The following is a 21,816-nucleotide window of genomic DNA, read 5'->3' as shown; positions in this document are numbered from 1 at the left end:
AGAAAAAAGCATATTAGAGAACATTATTAGACTTAACTAAACCTATCCTCTTGCATTCATCTAATTTAAGCATTTGTGAAGGGCTAATATGGCTAGAATATATAGTAAAATCATATACAGTATAAAAATCCTCTTGGTCTTATAACTGTGATGTTTCCAGCTCATTACTGTCAGGATTATTTTATAAAAATATTATAGAAATCTGTTTTAAAAATGCAGAAGACCTTTGTCTGGGTTTCAGAAACATTACCTGTCTCAGTTGAAATGAATCTCTTTCCCAGCCCTTCTCCTACCAGACTGTGGACTCAAAATACTCTAAACCTCTCATCATTCTCTGAATCGGTTTTGCCTCAAGTCCATGCATTTTGCAAATTCTTCTTCTTAGAATGTACTTTTGCATCTGTTTTAGTTTTCTGTTGCTGCTCTGACCAACAACTGCAAACTCAATGATTTAAAACAATACAAATTAGTATTTTACAGTACTGTAAAGATGCCCATAAACCCAGTCACAAGCAGAAAGGCATTCTACAGGTTGAGAGGATGGAAGAAGTCACTAGCATCTTCAGCAGGACTGTGGAGCACTGGCATTTCCTGAGACTGCTACCTCAGAATGTCCCTTTCTTTTTTCAACCCCTTCCCAAAGGAGTACCCTTCTCTTCACCCCACAACTTGGGCATAAATTTCTTGCCTGAGGACTGAAAAGATTAATTAGATTAGCTATGGAAAATTAAGAGCTATCAAATTTGTCTCAAAATACCAGTCTATTATTTTCAAAGGAGTTAATTTCAGAAGAAAAATGGGTCAAGCTTGAAGAAATACTGTACATGGACACTACTGGTAAAACTAGAACCTGGGAAACTTTGAAACACGTAACTGGGAAGGATAGTCAGCTGATGGTGTGGCAGTTATCCCAGTGCTGCAAAGAACTATTTATTGGGAATGTATCATTCTGGAGAAATAGTTCTGACTGCTCATGGGAGGCTACAGCTTAGAATTCCCCATAGGTCTCATAGTAGATAACAAAAGCCCAGAAGCAGCTGCTCTTTGGGAACTTGAGGAAGCAGCTAGCAATAAAGGTGCTGTCACTGAATGTTCTTTAGCTGAAAGTATGGATTCAAGTTCGACAACAGTGCCACATACATTGTGGCAATAACCGTTAATGAAGATGGTGCTAAAAATGTAAAACCTAAGCCAAAGCCAGGAGATAGAGAATTGTGGAAGTAATTTTTGCCAAAGAATGATCTCTTGAAGAGCTTTATTTTTTTAAGCTCTTTATTGGAATATAATTGCATTACACTGTTGTGCCGGTTTTTGCTGTACAACAAAGTGAATCAGCTGTATTTATATATATATCTCCATATCCCCTTCCTCCTGTGACTCTTTCCCACCTTCCCTATCCCAGCCCTCTAAGTCATCACCTATCATTGAGTTGATCTCCAGAAGAGCTTTGATGCTGAAGTGACTGAAGAACATCTGACAGCGGATGCCACAGTCTTTTTCTATGCTCTGGCACTGAAACATGCAAACATGAAGCTGTTTGAGGTTCTCTTCCTGAAATTTCAAGTGCAAAGAGCAGTAGCCATGTTTTTGTAAATGAGATCACTGGGCCTCCTTTACTAAGACTTTGTATTCAGCTTAGTTTAATGTCAATTTGAAATTAACTTTTCCATAAAATAAAAGCAGCACAGAATGAAAAAAAAAAAATCCTCAAGTGGATTGGTAGCTGAAACAATGACAGAACATAAATATTAGTCCCTGAGAAGAAGCCAAAAAGATGAGATCATATTCAAGAAATTATTTGTTGAATCTTGCTCAATGCTAAGCTAGCACTGAGAACATAGCAGGAATGGGAAGGTTGTTAGATGCTAGTAGACAAGGAGGTGTATGCTTCTGAAGTGAAAGGGGAACAATGGGAATGACAGATACCTGCGTCATTCTTGGATTTTTGCATAAAATAAGGTTGATGAAGGACAGGAACAGGGCTATATCTTCAGCTTGGGTGTACGAAAGGTACCCAGAAATCCAGTCATAAGTAGAGACACATTCTACAGGTTGAGAGGATGTAAGAAGTTACTAGCATCTTCTGGAGTTATACAAGAGTAAACGTATTGCACACATTGTCTTATATATGGATGCTGGCAAAGCAATGATTGTCCTTGCTATTAGCAATGATCTAAGAAAACATTTACATATAACAGGAAGCCTTGAAGACAATTTAGATTTTTGAGAAAGATGCCCTAATTCATAGAGCACTACTTGTGAATGATATCTGGGATTGCCTCTTAAACTTGAAACCTTTTTCTATTAATGTGTTTATCCAACACAGTGTATCAGCTTATCAGCCTTAATTATTGGCCATCAGACCCCATTTTCTGAACAATTAAATCTCACCTTCTAGGCACATTTGAACTTTACTGTAGGTGATGATTCCTAAAATTGACTGTAAAGCAAGGCCAGGTTTCTACTGTTATTGGATTTCTGCTGTCAGATTTTGCTCCCCTGCAGGGAGATTGAAATCAGTCAGAATTTCCTAGTCAACAATCTGAAAATAGTTGAAAAAGGAGGGCCTTTTTAAGATTCTTCCTTGTGTCAGAACAGGTGCTTTGCCACATGTAATGCCAGCACAGTTTCCCTCTAAAAGTACTTACCTGTGGTCACTTTCCCTGCCTGAACATTTATAACTCCAGTAGGCCTCTTATTTTTTTCTGAGGAAGAAGTAGAAGTAGCCTAAGGATGATATCACTTCCTATGGACACTGGGCCAGGATAATGAATAACATAGAAAGGATAAAACTCCTTAGAATCAAATGTTTTACTGTTTTCAGGGTAAACATGGTTCAATTAAAATTTAATTGAAGTAGATATTTTGTCCAGCCAAGCTCAAGTGGACTTCTGGGTCAGAAGTAAAATAAGGGATTTCTAGATTCCAATCTCCCCTCACACATATTAGAAGTATCAGTCACATTCACAATAAATATCTTGTGTTCTGCTTCACCTATTTAAGTCTGTGGGCTATTAATAGAGACTTCTGAGTAATATAAAGAGATTAATGATTTTACTTGGGTAAGCAAATTATATAAAACTTAATGTTACCTTTATGAAATGCACTTGAAATAAATTGCCCCTTTTGACATGATTTGAGTACAGCACTAAAAGGATACAGGATCAGACATATCAACAGTTGCTTTATATATAAACCAAGAAATTACTAATTAGTAAATGAAGCATACTCTAATTGCAAAATTCATAACATTACATCATGTTTTTAAGTATGTGGCTGTCCTTTACTTTGACATTTACTTTGAAGGTAGTATTTCACTGAATCTATGATTCACCACTATTTTATATGCTACTAAGAGCAAAGATATTATGATTTTTAAAATGACACGATTATTTCTTTTTTCCCTCTTCTTCAATTTTTTGCAATAGTTTGAGAAGTATAGGTATTAACTCTTTATTATGTTTTTGGTACAATTCCCCTGGGAAGCCATCTAATCCTTGACTTCTGTTTGTTGGTAGCTTTTCAATTACTGATTTGATTTCAATACTAGTAATTGTGTGTCTGTTCAGATTATATATTTCATCCTGATTCAGTCTTGCTAAATAGTATATTTCTAGGAATTTTTCCAGTTCTTCTAAAGCTGTCCAATTTGTTTGCAGTATGTGTTCATAGTATTCTCTTATGATTGTGTTTGTGTGATGTCAGTTGTAATTTCTCCTCTTTCATTTCTTATTTTATTTATTTGGGTCCACTTGCTTATTTTTCTTAATGAACCTGGCTAAAAGCATATAATCTTTGTCTATCTTTTCAAAAAAATCAGCCCTTGATTTCATTGACTTTTTCCTGTTATTTTTCTGGTCATTATTTTATTTATTTCATCTCTAATCTTTATTATTTCCTTTCTTCTGCTGACTTTGGGCTTTGTTCTTTTCTAATTCCTTTAGATGGTAGGTTGTTTAATTGAGATTTTTCTTGTTTCCTGAGGTAGGCCTGCATCACTATAAACTTACTTCTTAGAACTGCTTTTGCTGCCTTCCATAGATTTTTTGAAAGTTGTGTTTTTATTTTCATTTGTCTAAAGTTATTTTCTGATTTCTTTGTTACCCATTGATTTTTAGTAACTTGTTTTGTAGTCTCTATGTATTTATTTATTTTTTTCCACTTTTCTTCCTGTAATTAATTTCTACAATTTTGTAGTCAGTAAAGATGATTGATACAACGTCCATCCTCTTAAATTTATTGAGACTTGTTTTGTGGTCTAGCATGTGATCTATCTTGGAAAATGTTCCATGGGCACTTGAAGACAATGTGTATTCTGCTGTAGGATGGAATGTCCTATAGATACCTATTAAGTCCAGCTGCTCTAATGTGTCATTTAAGGCCACTCTTTCCTTGTTGTTTTCCTGTTTGGATGATCTGTTCATTGATGTAAGTGGGGTGTGAAATTTCCATACTATGATTGTATTATTATGAATTTTTCCCTTTATGTCTGTCAATATTTGCTTTATATATTTAAATGCTTCTGTATTATGTACATATGTATGTTTACAAACATTATATCCCCTTCTTGTATTAATCCCTTTATCTTTATATAAGGCCATCCTTTGTCCTTTATAATAGACATTGTTTTAAAGTCTACTTTATCTGATGTGAGTATTCCTACTCTAGCTTTTTTTTTGTTTCCATTTGAATGGAATATCATTTTCCATCCCTCAGTTTTAGTCTGTGTGTCTTTAGCTCTGAAGTTATTCTCTTGTAGGTAGCATATAGATAGGTCTTGTTTTTTTAATCCAATGAGCCACCCTCTGTCTTTTAATTGGAGCATTATTCCATCTATACTTAATGTAATTATGATGGGTATGTAATTATTGCCATTTCCTTATTTGTTTTCTGGTTGTCTTTACAGTTCATCTCTGTTATTTTCTCTTCTTTTTGTCTTTTCCCTTGTGATTTGCTGATTTTCTTTGGTTTTATGTTTGTATTCCTTTCTCTCTAATTTTTGTTATCTATGTAGGTTTTTGATTTGTGGTTACCATGAAGTTCATCTATTTTGACTTATAATTATATCCACTTGTTTAAAATGGATAGTCATTTAAGTTCAAACACATTCTAAAAGCTCTACATTTTTTTACTTTCACCTCACGTTTTGTTTTTGTGATGTCATATTTTATGCCTTCATGTCTATCTCTTAACTGTTTATTTTAGTTATAGTTGATATTACAATCTTTTGTCTTTTTACCTTTATACTAGATTATTTAAATGGTTAATTCACAGCCTTTACTAAATATTTGCCTTTGCCAGTAGGATTTTTCCTTCCTATAATTTCCTATATCTTGTTGTAGCCTTTTCTCTTTTATTTAAAGAAGACCTTTTAACAATTCTTGTAAGGTCAGTTTAGTGTTGATGAACTCTTGGTTGTTGCTTGTCTAAGAAGCTGTTTATCTCTACTTCAATTCTGAATGATAACCTTTCAGGGTGGAGTATCCTAATCTGTATGTTTTTTCCTTCAAAATGTTAAATATATCATTCCACTCCCTTCTTCCCTGCAAACTTTCTGCTGAAAAATCAGCTCATCACCTTATTGGGGTTCCCTTGTATGTGACTTTTTTTGCTGCATTTAGGATTCTCTCTTTATCTTTAACTTATGCCATCATTTTAAATTATAATATGTCTTGGTATGGGTCCCTTGTTTCATACTCTGTGCTTCCTGTACCTGAATATCTGTTTCCTTCTTCATGTTTGGGAATTTTTCAGTCATAATTTCATCAAATACATTTTCTACTTCTTACTCCCTTTCTTCTCCTTCTGGGACCCCTATAATGCAAATGTTAGTATGCTTGATGCTGTCCCAGAGGTCCCTTAAACTATTCTTATTTTGTAAAATTTGCTTTTCCTTTTGCCTTTTTGATAGGGTGATTTTTACTTTTTGAGTTCTTTCTGAGAAACCTTTGCTTTAGCCAAGGTCAAATATGTTTTATACATTTTCTTAGAAAAGATGTATAGTTTTATGTTCATACTTAGGTTTATAATCCATTTTCTGTTATTTTTTTGTGTGCAATGTGAGAAATTTGCCAAAGTTCACTTTTTTTTTAATGTGTTGTCAAGAGGTTACAGCACAATTTCTGGAAAAGGCTATACTATCTCCATGCAATTTATTTCACACATTCTCTGAAAATCAACTGACAGTATATGTAAGGGTATCTTTCTAAGCTGTAATTTCTCTTCCATTGATTGTTGTGCCCTTCCTTTTGTCCATATCCCATTATCTTGTTTATAGTAGCTTATGGCAAGCCTTGAAATTAAATAATGAGAATCTTCTATATGTTTTCTTCTATTTCAAAATTACATCAACAAATTCAGTTCCTCTCCCTTTCCATATAAAGTTTGGAATCAATTTGTATTGTACATAAAAAAGTCTCTGGGATTTTGATTGGGACTGAGTGAAACTGATTAATTCATTTGGAAAAAAATCAGGATTTTTATTGAGAATTTAATCCACAGAAAGGATGTATCTCTCCATTTATGTAGGGTTTTCTTTGATTCTTCTCATCAGTGGTATATATATATATATTTTTTTGTACTGATATTACACATATTTTATTTAATGTATGTCTAAGTATTTCATGTTTTCTGGTACCATATTTATTTTTCTTTTAATATCAATAAGACCTGTAGAAGTACTCTCTACCTTTTAATTCCTGATATTGCAATTTGTATCTTTCTGTTCTCCTTAATCAGTTTCATGTTTCTGACCTTCTCAAGAACTAAGTTTTGGTTTCATTGATTTTATCTATGGTATTTGTTTTGTTTTGTTTTATTATTTCATTGGTTTTAACTCTGATCTTCTGCTAGTTGTAGTATATGTGTGAGGGTATGTGATTGAGTCAATCTAGTCAAGAGCTTTTGTTTCATTGTTCTGCTTATTATTTTTCAGTGCACAAGTGTTCTCAAATATTTATTGCATTACATTGTGCTTGTTTTGGAAGCTGAAATACTGGAGGATTTATCTCAAAGTTCATACTTCTCCCCCAGATTTTGCCATTACCAATGTAAATGGTGTTAAATAAAATACACTAGATTTAGGAAAGTTAACAATAAAACTGTTGATTTTAATGGTAATAATGAAACTATGGGTAAAGTCATGTTGATATAAAAGAAAACGTTTCTTTTGCAATGAAATCAATAGGTAACTTTTTCCATTAACATGACTATTTTTTTAATGATGTATAGTTAATTTGCAATGTTAGTTTCTGGTGTATAGCAAAGTGATTAAATTATACATATATATACATATTATTTTTCATATTCTTTTCCATTAAGGTTTATTATAGGATATTAAATATAGTTTCCTGTCCTACACAGTAGGGCCTTTGTTGTTTATCTATTTTATATACAGTAGTTTGTATCTGCTAATTTCAAACTGCTAATTTATCCCTCCCCACCCTCGCTCTCCTTTGGTAACCATGTTTGTTTTCTATGTCTATGAGTCTATTTCTGTTTAGTAAATAAGTTCATTTGTGTCATGTTTTAGATTCCACATGTAAGTGACATCATATGGTATTTGTCTTTCTCTTTCTGACTTACTTCACTTAGTATGATAATCTCTATGTTCATCCATATTGTTGCAAACAGCATATTACATTCTTGTTTATGACAGAGTAGTATTCCATTATATGTATATACATATACATATCTTCTTTATCCATTCATCTGTCTGTGGACATTTCAATTGCTTCCACATCTTGGCTATTATAAAATAGTGCTGTTCTGAACATTGGGGTACCTGTATCTGTTTGAATTATAGTTTCCTCTAAATATATGCCCATGAGTAGGATTACCAGATCATATGATAACTCTCTGTTTTTAGTTTTTCAAGGAACCTCCATACTGTTCTCCATAGTGGCTGCACCAATTTACATTGCCCCCAACAGTATAGGAGAGTTCTCTTTACTCCACACCTTCTCCAGCATTTGTTATTTGTGGACATTTTAATGATGGTTATTCTAACCAGTGTGAAATGGTACCTCATTATAGTTTTGATTTGCATTTCTCTAATAATTAACAATGTTGAGCATCTTTTCATGTGCTAATGGCCATTTGTATAACGTGACTTTAAAGTGTCACTTTTTCTTAATAAGACTAGAAAAGATTACATAGATGGCAGCCAGAATAAAGGTAAAGGTTTTCATGTCTCATTTGTTTAATTTGTATAATATTTGTGAAGTGGTTTTTAAAATTTTGTATTAAGCACATTCATCTATATACAAAGGCCATACTTTGTGTGCATGTGCACGCATACACACACACACACATACACACACACACCCCTATACATATATCAAGGCTATATAGTATAGGTTTACATTTGTGCACAGGTAAGTATGATTTGTAATCATCATATTGACAAAGTGACCAAATATTACAGTCTTTGCTTACATTATAATACCCATGAAATTTCAATCACATTGAGATTTTACAACTTGAAGTAATTTGAGAAACAAATAGAACTAAAAATAAATAAGTATTAGGATTTTAGACGTTTACAAACGTACCAAAGCATGGAGCCAAAATGTCTATTTTTTTGTCTGACATTAAGAAGTAGTCATTTTTCAGTAAGCAGCTATGATGTAAGTATGACACTGGTGAATGCAGAGTTGAAAGAGAACAAAATTGAATAGAATGAGACTTAGTTTGTGGTGCTGCTCTGAAATCATTTCAGTCAGGCTATGGGAAACCCAGAGTAAGGAATGCCCATTAAAGGAGTTCTGTTTGGGTAGGAATGTCCAAGATATAGAACTTAACTCTTAATCATTATTTGGAAAGAGTCTGGGGAGGACATAACTCAATATGAGTGCTGTGGTGGTTACAAAAGCTACAGCAACTGTAGGATCTCTGCCAGCTAGACACCTTAGGGAAGATTTTTTTTTGATAGAAGACGTGAGGAGCACACCTCCATTTTTGCCATTAAAAATAACAGTGAAATACCAGAAAATTAACAATTGAATAGACTAAGAAAAACAAAAAAATATGAAAATATAAATATGTATGTAGTTGTTGAATTATTGTTGATGTAAGCCAGAAAGAATAGGGTTAACCTTACTACATTAATGCTACTTTATTAAAGTGATTCATGTGCCAAAGCCTTATTCAGAATTTAAAATGTGTTCATTGAGTTGTGTGTAAATTTATCTATTATACAGCTAGGAGATAGAATTTTCAGTCTTTTTATAGAATTTAAAATGCAATTTTTAATGTTTCCAGGGATTTATAATCTGTTCAAAGATAAATATTATGAACACTTTGGGAATAATTGTAATGTGTTATCAGATATATGGAAGTATCATATTTTTTAAATAGTAATGCAAAAGAAAAATGTCAAGGGATATTTCATGATCACTCATGAACAAACTTTAAATCTTAGATACAATAGATGATACAAATTTTCTAAGAAAAGATTGAGATTTACTGTGTTTATGATGTAAAAATCATAAACAATTTCTAATGGTGCTGAAAATTTTAAATATAACAAAGTGAACTATTTTATAAATCAGCAGACTAACATTTAGGAAAGGTTCTTTTAATCTCTGGATACTCTGCAAAGTCTTGGGAGAAAAAAATGATGAAAAACACTACTGTGGCTGTAACACCTTAACTCTCTTTCTTGGAAATTATTCAAAACAAATATTCAGTGAAAACACAGTGATATATATGTAAGAATGAAAAACAGGACATTTTTTATTAAAGAAAACTAAAATTTATAAAAATTACATTATGGTAAAGCTTACCCTGGGGTATTTTGCATTTTATTTTAACAATTTAACATTTCAATAACAATGTATTTAAGAATTAGGGAAATTCTTATAATGTGAATAATAGTTGCTTTCCATTTTGTCACATAATTTGTTTCAGATACTAAACAAAAGGTGTTTTAATGATGTGCTCTTTGGCAATGTTAGGAGATACAACAATGTGTGGCTGCCTTTTAAGCTGCCTCCTTGAATGGTTCTGGTTTGAGGGACAAATCAACTCTCATTTGCCATCCCTGTGTTCTTCAAAAATTTCTTGTGGGACTTTTTCTCCAACAAATTTTTTAACACCGGGAGAAGAGTATCTTGTTTGGGTGGACTTTGTGGGCTCTTTCCATAGCCCCTGGACATTAAGTGTTACATTTCCTGGCTCTTTTGCTGAGTTCTCCCTTCCCACCTGTTACCACCATCATGACCCTACTGAACAGGACATGTGATGACTGACCCCACAGGGATTTCTCTCTTGTGTCCACAGGATGCATCATCCACCTCTTGCCCTGACAAACTGATTCCAACAGAACAGCAGCCTTCACTCTCTGGCTTTACTTCAAAAGCAAATGGTCCTTATAGAAGTACCCTGTTTTCTGTCTGCTTTGATTTTCACAGTTTTGAGTTAGGCTCCTAACTTTGGTGTATTCCAAGGACAAGAAACACTTTCCAAGCTCTTTGAGGGACTCCCTGCTCCTTTGATAAGTTTTACCTGGTTAAGAATTTGAGGACATACCTTCTCCTCTCATAGAAAGCAGTGTCGGGACTCTAATTAGGGTGACAACCCTCTCCAAATAAAATTATTTACCAATTATTATGCTTTAACTTTATTTGACTCCTTAAATCTCTATTACCCTGGGGTCCAAGAGACATGGAAGAGGCTCCAGAAAACTTTGTCATTTTTCATATAAGGGTGAGATGTTCAACTCACGTTCATCTTGGTATTATAACATGTATACTATTGAAAATTAATCAAAGCTGAGGAGGAAATATTATATTCTAATATTGTTTCATTTTTAAATAAGTGCCAATCATGGAATAAACATAATATTTGGGAATGGTAAAGAGAAACAATATAATTTTCCTGGAGGTAGACCACAGGTTTTAATAGTATGAAAAACTTTAAGAAAAATGCTTTTTTTGTGATCTTTAAATCATATATATTTGGAGGTTATTGACATATGTACTAATTAATTGAATGCTCCCATGTTTAACTTTCATGCCTGTCGGTTCTAGGGTACCTGTGTACTGAATGAATTCTAAAACATATCATGATTGACTTCCAAAAGTTAAGCCACATTGACTATAACCATACTTCCTGGTTTTGTGATATATTCAGTTAACTCAAAAACAATTTAGCCATAGAGATTATGATGTTACATACACAGTAATTTAATCTACTGCTTAAAAATAGTTGCAGTAATCGATAATTCACAGTCCAGATTAATGTTAATCAGAAAAACCACTTTCCACACACAGCTGCTTTGAGCCTCAGTTATCCTCATGTTAATCCATGCCAGTAACTTTACTACAATTACATTTTCATTGGTGATATTAATGACTTGTTTGCTAATGAAAATTAGAAATTGTCTTTATGAAGAAATTAGTAAATTCAATATATGTTAACTGGTTTACATATTTTAGAGACACCCTTACTTTCCCCCAGCATTAATGGGCCTAAGAATCTGGTCAGCCTTGAATGTGTCTGATATACTCAGGCATCAATCTCCAGGCTTGATTGGTAAAGGACTTAGTACAAAGAGTTTTGGTTTCCAAAACCTGCCCCTGAAATATAGTCCATTTGCCTTAAATAATCTTTCAAGAAAAGTGTTTTAAAAACATCCAAAGCCAAGATTCCCTAAGCCCACAAAATAGGTTGCTTGATGTTTGGCTTCTCTATACTTGCTAGTAAATGTCCATGTGATGGAATTAGGTGAAAGAGGCCATTTTCCTAACACCCTTCAAGTTTTTAGAGACTATCTTGCGATCACCTACTTACAACTATTGGAGATCTATATGTAGTCCAGTTCAAAACAGCAGTGGGAGGGAAGGATGAAGGAGTTGTGGGAGGGGGAGTATCTGGAAGGGCTCAGAGATGAGATGCTATTTTAACTAGGCATTAAAAATGAATAAGATTTTGCCAATTGACTGGAACATATAAGAAAAAAAAGTATTTAATATGTAAAGTTCTATATAGAATGTCAGGGAATGCAGTTTATTCAAGAAACTGAACTATGGCTGAAATTTAAGGATTTTAAGATAACAGTACAGGCAGGACTGGGTTATGAAAAGGTCTATGTGGTATATATACTTCAGCATTTTTAAAACTTTTTACAACTTGTGGAAAATATATTTTCTTATTATATGACCTCTTACACATACACACACACACACAAACACACAAATTGAAACGAAAATGTTACAAAATAAAACTTACATTTTACTAGTTTCTATGTACTCTAATATTTTATTTACTTTTTTCTGATATACTCTATTCCATTTTATTTTATTGAAATGCAGATATTGAAACCAGTGGATTTATTTCTTGACACAGGTGGACCATAGCCCACAGTTTAACAAACATTGCCCTAGAGGACTTAACCAACTTCATGGGTGTCCAACTAGTGCAGTCAGGAGGGGTAACCCAGCAGCTGGTGGTCAGTGCATGAGTTGGTGGTCAGTGCATGAGCTGAGTCATGGGGGTCTGCACTTGTCCTTGCCTAGAAGTGCACTGCTTGAGGCTTACACATGCAAAAGGGAGAGCAAATATTAAATAGCAGATAAGGAAATCCATGATAGGCTGAGAGAGAGACTGTGGAAGAAGGGAAATTGTAGTACCTTTAAGAGCACTTTTTTCCTGCTTTTTGAACAAAAAGTACCACATTTGCAATTTTCATTTGCTTCCCAAATTGTTTCCCTTTGTACAAAAAGCACTGTCTGATGGAAATATTGTGCAAGACACATATGTAATTTAAAATTTTCTAGTAGAAACACTTAAAAATATAAAAAAGAACATATAAAAGTATTTTAATATGTTTACTTAACCTAATATATCCAAAATATTAGCAAATCAATTAATAATTAAAACATAATATATTAATGGAACATTTTAATTTTTTATTCCACCCGAGTGTTTTATATGTGGTATATGTTATCCTTACAGATCATCTTAATTTGAACTAGCCGCATTTAGAGTAGTCAGTAGTCACATGGAATTTGTCATCATATTGGGCAGTGTGGCTATACAAGTGGGGAGTACTGGAAGGTTTCATGCTAGTGCTTATGAGGTCCAATCTGACTTTTAGGAAGATCTCTCTCTCTTAGTAATTGCAGAGAATGAAGAAGATTGTGAAATTGGGAGCAGGGAGAATCAAACATTAGCTTTTTGGATTGGGGGAAGGGCAGACTTTAGAGGTAAATGGGTAGAATTATCAGGACTTGAACGCTGATTACCTGTATTTAGTGGTAGTGGTAAAGAAGAAACAGAGAAGAGAAAGGGATTCAAATGATTGCAGGGTTTGTGAACTTGGCGATTGGGTGGATGGTGGTGCCACTCATCAAGATGGTGTATCCAGGGTGAGAGCCACAGTGTACTTTCAGTCTTTTTTTTTAAGTTGATTTATTATATTCTGTTGTTATCAAGGTAGCCTAAGATACTCCTTGATTTAATAATGTTCTAATAGAACTTATCCTGGGAAACATACTAGTGATTTAGAATTGAAAACAAGTTTATAAGTTGTTTGATCCAGTGGATTCTTTGTATGATAAACTCTGGTGGTTGGATTCAGGGCCAGTCCTATGGGTGGTAGAACATGGCAATCACTAGAATGGACCAGCTTTTTAATGAATGTATAAGGAAACTGACCTAGTAGACAATTCTCAGAATGGGAGAAAATATTTGCAAGTGGATCAACAGATAAAGGATTAATCTCCAAAATATATAAACAGTTTACTCAGCTCAATATCAAAAAAAACAAACAACCCAATCAAAAAATGGGCAGAAGACCTAAATAGGCATTTTTACAAAGAAGACATACAGATGGCCAAGAGGCACATGAAAAGCTGCTCAACATCACTAATTATTAGAGAAATGCAAATCAAAATGACAATGAGGTATCACCCCACACCAGTTAGAATGGGCATCACCAGAAAATCTACAAACAGGAAATGCTGGGGAGGGTGTCGAGAAAAGGGAATGCTCTTGCACTGTTAGTGGGAATGTAAATTGATACAGCCACTATGGAGAACAGTATGGAGTTTACTTGAAAAACTAAAAATAGAGTTACCATATGACCCAGCAATCCCACCGCTGGGCATATACCCAGAGAATACCATAATTCAAAAAGACACATGCACGCCAATGTTCGTTGCAGCACTATTTACAATAGCCAGGATGTGGAAGCAACCTAAATGTCCATCAACAGATGAATGGATAAAAAAGATGTGGTACATATATACAATGGAATATTACTCAGCTGTAAAAAGCAATGAAACTGGGACATTTTTAGAGACATGGATGGACCTAGAGACTGTCATACAGAGTGAAGTGAGTCAGAAAGAGGAAAACAAATACCGTATATTAACATATATATGCGGACTATAGAAAAATGGTACAAATCAACTGGTTTGCAAGGCAGAAACAGAGACACAGATGTAGAGAACAAACATATGGACACCAAGTGGGGAAAGCTGGGAGGGTTGGGGAGGAATGAAATGGGAGATTGGGATTGCCATATATACATTACTAATAAGAAAAAAAAAACAAATTGTACACTCTAAACATATTCAGTTTATTGTATGTTAAAAGGGTAAAAAAAGCTACGTTTTTTTTTTACTTAAAAAAAGAAACTGACCTAGTGAAATTGGGTGACTTTCTCAAATCCTCTCTATTTAGACACAAACTAGAATTAAACTCCACCCATCTTAGTGTTTTTCCCTCTTTTAGGACTTTCCTTGAAACTTCATTCTCTGTTCTTGGCTTTAGCTTGTACTTTTAAAGTGAGACTATTTGATCAAAATTCCCTTAGTTTCACTTTAAAAGCACTACACTTTCACCTTTTTCAGGCTTCCTTAGATTCTCTCTGCAAGATGCGCCCTATTCTTTGTGAGGACTAATATCTTGCCCATTCTCTGGCTCTTACCTGCTTTTCATTCTTCCTAGATCACTGTGTTCTTCCATTTACTTTTTTGAGATCAATATTTTGAGTTGCCAGCATGTACTCTGTAAAAACTCCTCTTGGTTATTTATATTGCTCCATATCTTTGTTTAAAGGCTCCATTTCTAAATCGAGTTGGTCAAGGTGGAAAAAGGAATGAAGAATGATCTTTAGCTTTGGGTAAAATACATATGAACATTTTCTGAATAGTTCAGTTTTTCTGTTTCAAAAATACATTACCCTAGTGAATTAATTAATCAATACCAAAGATCAAGTATGCAATAATAACTTAAAACATTGCAAAGTAGTACTGACACATTTATTAGAGAGCCAACTCTGTGTGAGAGTGCATATACTTGTATTTATACTTGTATATAAATGAATTTTCATGTGTTATTTAACTCTATTGAATGTTATAGAGAAAAATGTAGACTGAAATATGAATAAAGATAAGCACAAAACAGACATTAGAGAATGTCTATAGGATGCACATTTTTGCATTAAGTGAATTTAAGTTTAGAACAAAAATTATTATGTAAACTCAGTGTATTCTTTCAGGAATACTGAAGCTAATAAACTTTCTAATCATTGAAAATCTGAAAATATTCTTATCTTATTAGTCCACTCAATACTTTAGTAAGAAATCATAGATTCAACTTAATTTTTCAAAAACTTTTGTAGCCATTGCTCTGTTGTCATCAGCTAAAACAATTGTCTTCAATCAAACTTAATTTAGCAGCAGCAGTGGAGGGAACAAGGATCATCTAGAGGAGAGGAGGAAAAACTGAGAACAGAAAAGGAAATGGAAACTTTCCAGTCTAATATCCCTGTTTCAGGAAATTAACTCTACTGATGACTAGACAAATAAACAAAAATGTAAATAAACAAACAAAACTTAATCAAGGGGCTTCTAATTCATACACATTTGTTACTTTTTGTATTCATCTGCAGGGTCTAAGCAGACAGATTTTTTTCTTTTTTTTTGACAACGGGTAGGTTGAGTGGAGTGAACCCAAGATAGTTCCATCATAACAGGTTTAACTTTAGCACAGACATTTTGTCTCTCTCCATTTTATTTTTTAAAGACATTTAATGACAGTTATTTTTAATGTTTCTTTTAACTCATGTTCTGTGAGTTATGATCTTGGTGTCCTTGAAAGTTAGAATATCATCAAATATATACAAGTCATAGGACAATAGAATTTGGAGGAGACAGGTAGGGATTGAATCCTGGCTTTATCATTCACTACCTATATGACTGGACAAATCACAAATCACATAACCTCTCAAAACCTTTGGTTTCTCGTCTGTAAATAAAAGTCATGTCTTACAAAGTTCTTATGGAATTTGTGCACTATTCATATAAAATACTGAGAATTGTGTAAGTCACACCTTAGGGGCTATAAAAAGGTGGTTTTTATAAGTAACTGTTTGTCCAGGATTGGAGTTTAGGCCTTCACATATCAAAACTTTTATTTTTAAGTGTATATTATTGTAAATATTTCTACAAAGAAGATTGTGCTTTATGTCCTTCATGAACACAGTAACATAATATATCAGGATTCTACACTGGATCTGAAGGACATTGGCTTCATTAGAGCTGTCTCAGGGAGCATAAGCAAAGGGAAAGGAAAGTTACAGAGGTATCCTTGCTTCAATTCATAAATTTTATGTAAATAGCTCTTTAAACATCAAGCTTTCTATAGGATTTTTGAGAAAATTTTTTGCTGTTTAAAATAAAATAAGCCAAAACAAAAAATAAATATTAGTATGCATATTTTTACATCTTCATTCAGACATTTAATAAAGTACACTTATTTAAAATGTATGACAATAAACAATAAAATTAAGACATATATGTGCACTATGAAAGCCTGACCACTTTATGTCAATAATAAAAAATTCATCACACCCACATAATGTTTATTAGAGGCAGAATAAGTTGAAGTAATTAACTGATATATGAAATAGATGTCATTTTCCTCAAGATCTTGCTGTTTGTGTAATGCAGGTTTCCTACCTTTGATAGCCAGAACAAAATAAATAGTTCTATAGAATTTTCATATGACCTGCTTTTCTGCAAGATTTGCTAACATTTAAAAAGTAAACGTAACATTAAACAAGCTACTTATACTGAAGAAAAAGGGAAGTTTATTTTAATGTATCTTTAACTGAGCAAGTTCATGCAAAATTAAACCTCTTGTAAAGCTTTCTGGAATTGGCTCGGTAGTGCAAACCTGTTTACTGAGAGGACTGGATTCAGACATCCTTTCCATTTAAGGAATTAGCAGTCTCACTAATGACTAGTCAATTGTTGAGGTGAGTGCAAATTTAAGCCAAGAATGATTACTTAGGTGCATGGCTCAATTGCTGGCTGACATTCCCAGTTAGAGAAAGCACTAATGCATTAATTCTAACACACCACTAAGCATACAGAAGTGTCATATGCTTGTTATATGCTATATTGGCTCTGGAGAAAAAAATCTTTGAAATCCCAGTATGCATATTTATTGTACTTCCTACTATTGCTTCTGCCAAGTGGCAAGAGTGTATTTATCTGTCATGTAAATAATCACATTGGGTTCGGCATTGAAATAGTATATTTATAAACATTTTCCCTTAAAGTACTGAATAAATTAACCTCATGAGGGAACCAAACTGCCCAACTTGATTTGCTACTTAATCTGACCAGTGATTATTTAAAACATTAGGACCTGATTACAGCTCTTGAGACTTCAGAGTATAATTTTAATAAATCCAAACCTCAATGTAATCTATCATGATTTTTTAAATAACATTTATTTTTTAACCAAATCTTACACATGCACAAAAAAGCCATCATAATAACAAAATAGTGCTCTCTATGTGTTCTTACTCCATAGATGTTCTTAGGTAGATATACAGCTCAAATAAACATATAAAGAAGGCATGGACAATTCTAATCCTTTATTCACAGATATCCCTTTCTCTATATCAAAGAATCCCTGAGGAAAATGTGACTTCTATAAATATGGGTAGTGTACCATGTGATGTGATTAGAAAGAAAACCAATATAAGATTCTTAGCCCAAAAGATTAAATAAATATCTGATAACATATCTGCATTATTTTTGCTTTTCCAAATCCTATTGTTATATTTAACTAATATTGTATTTTGTATGATAAGTCCAAAGAATTTTATGAGCCCATCTCAATTACTGCAAATTTATATGATTTTTTGAATAAATAGCTTTTATGATTAAATTATAAAATCAAAACTATATATGAATTGTGCTTATTAAGTAATATGCTGGGATATATACACACACACACATATGTGTATGATTTAAAAGGGAATATGATAATGAAGGAAAAGGAAAAGAGGAAGGAAAAAAGAGAAAGGAAGGGAGGAAGGAAGACATATTGGCCCTGTGTCCTGATGGCTTATCTTTTAGCAAGATGTGATTAAAATCCATTTTGTACCACTTTTTGCCTATCTGAGATCAAAAATAATAAGTATTAAAGAATGTATAAGATAACAGGCCTCTGGTATGATATGTGGTTGGACAAGAACAGCTTATTTTGAGGGTGATTTGGCAAATAGCCTTTGCAAGTTACATGCATATTCCTTATCTCATCAATTTATCTTGTAAAAAATGTGCCCTGAAGATAAATTTGCACAAGTTCAGTAGATATATGCTCAAGATTGCTTATCATAGCCTTGTTTATAAAATTAAAACTAAAACAATCTGTGCGGGAACTAACTCAAAGGGAACCAATTATGTTAGTCCTATGTAATAGAATACTAAATAATTTTTAAAAATATTTATACATTATTAATGTGAAAATGTCAATTATTAAATAGAAAAGAGTCATTTAACTCTTGTATAGAATGATTATTTTGTATGTACTTTTTAAAAAATTTTTTCATCAATGCCATTATCTCAAGCATATAGGTATTGGGAGAGTTTTATATGAGATCCAGACCTTTAGGTTTTACTTCGTAAACTTTTAGAGATATTTTATAAGCATCAACTTTTAATTTTCTAAATAAATATCTGTATGGCTTACAATAAACCTCTTGTTTCAATGATTGTTAGTTATTCATCTCTAACTAATCTTAGAGATGAGAATGAATTCCTTTGAATTTGAATTTAGTTGGCATAGTGTATCGTGTACTTAAAAGAATGATGATCATTTTGGAAATTGAAATAGAGAATGAAAACAAGAGGTAAAAGATTCTGGTTCTTTTGTTATGAAATGAAGCTTGTGACAAATATTCTGGGAGCTTTTTTTTTTTTTAATTGGGGTATAGTTGTTTTACAGTGTTGTGTTAGTTTGTACTCTACAGCAAAGTGGAGTAGAGTTCCCTGTGCTAATACAGCAGGTCCTCATTAGTTATCTGTTTTATATGTGTTAGTGTATATATGTCAATCCCAATCTCCCAATTCATCCCACCCCCTCTTCCCCACCTTGGTGTCCATATATTTGTTCTCTATGAAACCAAAGAAAGATTGGTAGAATGGAGGTGTTTGGGGGTAATTAATAAACAGAACTAACAATGACCACATAGAACACAATTCTAAAATTTAATTTACTATTAAATGTTGCCTGATGAAGCTGAATTCAATAAGAATGAGCATAAGAAGAATATTGTGTAGAAAAAGTCTATGGTGGGGGCAGGGGCATATTACTAAGGTATCCTTTTACTTTCTCAAAGGACTATGGAGATTCTCCAAAATTCCACTAAAGATAGCACTGTTGAATATTTAAAAAAAGATGAAATTAATTAATTTGCATCATGGCTATATCCTGGCACACACTGATGGTATATTAGTATAACAAAGTATCCCCAGCAGTCTAGGGAGATGCCAGTTATCTAAACCAAAATATTCCTAGTTTTGAAAAAGACAGTTCATGATGCTTTCATAACTAATCTTTTTTTTTTTTCTTGCTAAAAATTATGCTCACAGATCTTGTAGTTTATATTCCTTTATAATCTATCCACTGGGAAAAATTAGAAATAGCTATATCTTTTCATATATACACCACAAATTAATACATTGATTTTCTCCTTAGAAGTTAGTTAAACTAAGCATGAATTCAGTGCCTTTAGATGAATGGATAAAGCTGATATTCTAAATTTTGACAAACCTGAAGACCAGCACTAAACTTATAAGACTTTGATAAGATTCAAACACCAGATGATATCTCCTCTAAGCAGCTGGTCAAACAGCCTTTCTATTATTGCTAACTTATGAACAGAAAAATCCCAGGCATGACCCTGGTTGAGTGCTATTTGAGATCTATTGAAACTGTATTCAGTTTTCTTAAAGAAAAAAAAAAAGGTTTCCTTCATCGTGCTTCATCAGCAGATAAAATGAAATAGGCTTATATTGAGTAAAACAAGATTTGCTTCTACTGCTCAAGGTTTTATAAACAGTGTTGTGAACAAAAGAGTAGAACAAACTAATATAAACTACAACAAAATATTTTCCAATTTAGTGAAGAAACACAGGATTTTTAAAACTTACTCAAAGTAAGATCAAATTTATAGCATAAACATGTTATCTCCTCCAAAATGTCAAGAACAATCAATCCTTGTGAGACAATCACCTCAGGTATCATGTCAAGGAACAAGGGAAAATTTGGAGATGTGACATGTCTGGTAATATGATCCCCCAGATCCTGGTTAGTATCTGCCACTCCCAAGTCTCTTATGTCTTTTACTATGAGAACAACTACCCTTAATTTTGAAATTTTCAGATACCTTTCTGATTGGATGGAGGAAGTCATTTTTTATCTTTAGTGATTTGAAACTTTAAGGATTTTCAGAACACTTTAATATTCACTTCATATAATAACCTTGAATTCTTACCTGATGCATGTATCCCAATTAGCCCAAGTTGTGTATTATTGCCTGGATGGATAAGTACTTACACTCCCAGTTTTTCAAGGGGCAGTCATCTAAAATTATAGGCCTTTTGTCCATCAAACTCTACCTTCACAAAATGCAAAATCAGGTTTCTTAGGCCAATGTTTATTATAAAGTCCAGGTGCCTTTCAGTCATGGCTATTTCACCACTAATCATAATTATTCAATTAGCATGGTAGAGGTATCACTTAGCAAAGTCGTTACACTCTAACTTTATTTTATTAATCAGAAGTGGTTGTGAATTATATTAATATTCAATGTTGAATTACATGAATATCCAGTAAGAGATATTAATAACAGCTCATGCTTTTTTACTACAAGGGTCAGTATTGGTTTTAATTACACTGAAGGAAAAATAACACACTGAATAATATATATTTTGTAAAAATTAATAAACAGAAACCTCAATTAAATAGAGCTGGAAGACCAGAAAGGAATGTTCTCACACCCAGAGATGATGGTAGAGCCCAACAAGAATAAGAAAGACTCTTCTTTCCTGGCAAGGTCTAAGCTATGACTCTCTGTTTACTAGAGCCCTCCCAACTTTCTTTACCTCTTTATAAAAGTGCTCTCCTTCCCTTGCCTATATGGGAACTTGCATGTGGCTCACAATGATTGCGGACTCCAAACTGCAATTCTCTGCTGATCACAAATAGACCCATCTTTGCTGGAGAAACACCTGGCAGTCTATTTGACTCTGGTTAACAAACAGAAATGTACTTTGATCCTTAATCTTGTAGGTTTCTATAATCATGTTGTTTGAACAAGATCATTATATAATTTGATATGAGATCAGCTAAATACATATGTCAAAGCTATTGAGACTAGAAATGTAAACAACTTGTTCTCACTGCTGATGCTATAGTTTTATTATTAAATAGTGGAGATGGTCTAAACAGATAAACAACACAACAATCAATTATTTCTAGAAAAACTCTCTAACTTAAATTACT

The 21,816-nt window shown here is 33.1% G+C and overlaps 1 pseudogene; it reads left to right on the top strand.

Moving 5' to 3' along the window:
* The first annotated feature begins 719 nt into the window (after window positions 1-719).
* On the top strand, window positions 720-1,593 carry LOC130851853 (ADP-sugar pyrophosphatase-like; annotated as a pseudogene).
* Window positions 1,594-21,816: the final 20,223 nt, after the last annotated feature.

The sequence above is a fragment of the Hippopotamus amphibius genome, chromosome 4 (genome assembly GCF_030028045.1).
Source record: "Hippopotamus amphibius kiboko isolate mHipAmp2 chromosome 4, mHipAmp2.hap2, whole genome shotgun sequence".
NCBI classification, from domain to species: Eukaryota; Metazoa; Chordata; class Mammalia; order Artiodactyla; family Hippopotamidae; genus Hippopotamus; species Hippopotamus amphibius.
This window is presented reverse-complemented; position numbering and strand designations above follow the sequence as displayed.